The sequence below is a fragment of the Alligator sinensis genome, unplaced genomic scaffold (genome assembly GCF_000455745.1).
Source record: "Alligator sinensis unplaced genomic scaffold, ASM45574v1 scaffold2476_1, whole genome shotgun sequence".
In the NCBI taxonomy this organism is placed as follows: domain Eukaryota; kingdom Metazoa; phylum Chordata; order Crocodylia; family Alligatoridae; genus Alligator; species Alligator sinensis.
The window spans coordinates 100587-102378 of NW_005843298.1; positions in this window are offsets into that span (position 1 = coordinate 100587).

A 1792-nucleotide genomic window follows, 5' to 3' on the forward strand; every position below is an offset into this window, starting at 1 on the left:
GGGAAGGCGGCTCCCCCACTGCCATATAAGGCAGGACTACAGCTCCCAGGAGGCCTGTGCGCCTGCGCAAACAATCGGGCCCTCCTACGGGCTGGCGCCGAGGGGCATGCTGGGTGGGCAGGTGGGGAGGCCGCCGCGCGGGCTTCTGGGAGGTGTAGTCCTGCTTTCCTGCCTGCCAGGGAGTCTCCCCCCGCATGATGACATATAGCTTTGAAATGACGCAACATACTGAGTCATGCCACCACGAGACGTCACTTCCCCGTTCACACTGCATTGGGTTGGGGCAGGGGGTTGCTTCCTGAGCTCTGGGGGGTGACGGGGGGTTTGTCCCGCCTAGTGGCTCCAGCGGGGATCTGGGCAGGCGATGATTTCGGGGTGCATCGGGCACTGCCAGCTCCTGGGTGCCGTCGCAGATACCCCCACCCCACCCTAATCATCTGGCCCGGCTCGTTAGCACCAGCACAGCCTGGTTTTGCAGGTGTGCAGCGTCTCATTGGCCTGGAGGAGCTTGTGGGAACGCAGACCCGGGACTTTACGGGGTGACCTCTTCCGTCGACCCCCGTCCCCGGCTCTTCCACCCCTGGGGCTGTGCGGACAGCACCCCACCGGAGCTCTGCTGCAGCGAGCCCATGCTGCGATTTGGGCTTTGTGAGCTGCTGTCAATCCCCATGGAGTTGGCACAGGTCCCCAGGCACCGGATCTTGCTCCTGACCCACCGCCTGCAACCACCTTGGTGCGGGCTGCAAGGTAGCACGGAGCTGCCCTGCCTGGTCCGTGTGGGTGATGGAGCTGGCACGTCCGAGGGGCCGAACATGCAGCCTCCCAACCCCTGGGGCTCTGGGGAGGTGGGCGCCCCTGTCACAAAGCCTCTTGCATCACCTGGAAATAACACGTCCTTTGCAAACCGTGTGAGCCTGGCAGCAATTAAGCTGCTAATATCTGACCCTGCTGCAGCAACGATGCCTTGTCCTTGCAAAGCCTTGAGCAAACTGGGGTGTCTGCAGCAACCAGACCTGGACAGGAGAGGTTCAGGAGACCTCTGTGCCTCTTGGAGATCTCCCTGAGGCATCCTGCTTTCCTGCCAGGCTTCAGGGCGGCCCGGCTGCGAATGCTGGCTGGCCCATGATCCCCTTTCAGGGTGCATGTGAGAAAGGGAGACCCTCAGCTGAGCCTCTTTGGCAGGCAGCTGAGGTGTCAATGGCACCGTCACATGTATCTTTGCACCATGCCACTGGCTCTGGGCATGGGCAGGGGCTGGCACTAGCAGGTGCCTCTGCTATCTGAGAGATAGCAGCTATCTGGGTGCCTTGCAGTTACCGGACTGCCACATCTGTACCAGGGCTCATCATCACTGACGCCAGGGCCCACAACTGGCACTGTCCTGGCACAGACCGTCTGCGGAGGAGTGCACGGGTGATGGAGCCTGCTCCCTGCCTGGCATCCGATCTGATGAGGGATGCATCTCACACGTGCCACGGGCCGCTAGCTCTGCTCTCTGCTTACGCTCTCAGGTTCCTGCCCAGGGAGGGGACTGCCTTTCCATGGGGCACGCGGGTGGTGACGCTGTGGTCCCGGGTCCAGCCCCGGCTGTGCCTCCCCTGCAGAGCTGGGGGCTTACACACCTTCCCCCCCTGCGCAGGGTGCTGACAGCGGCAGGGTCTGTGCAGGGCAAGAGCTGGGAGGTGACTCCAGACCAGACACCTATTCATGCCAGAAACCACTGGCCATTGCACCCGGCGCTGCACAGGGGGTGGAAGCCTTCTCTTCCCCCCACGGCCTCAGCGGGGACAGG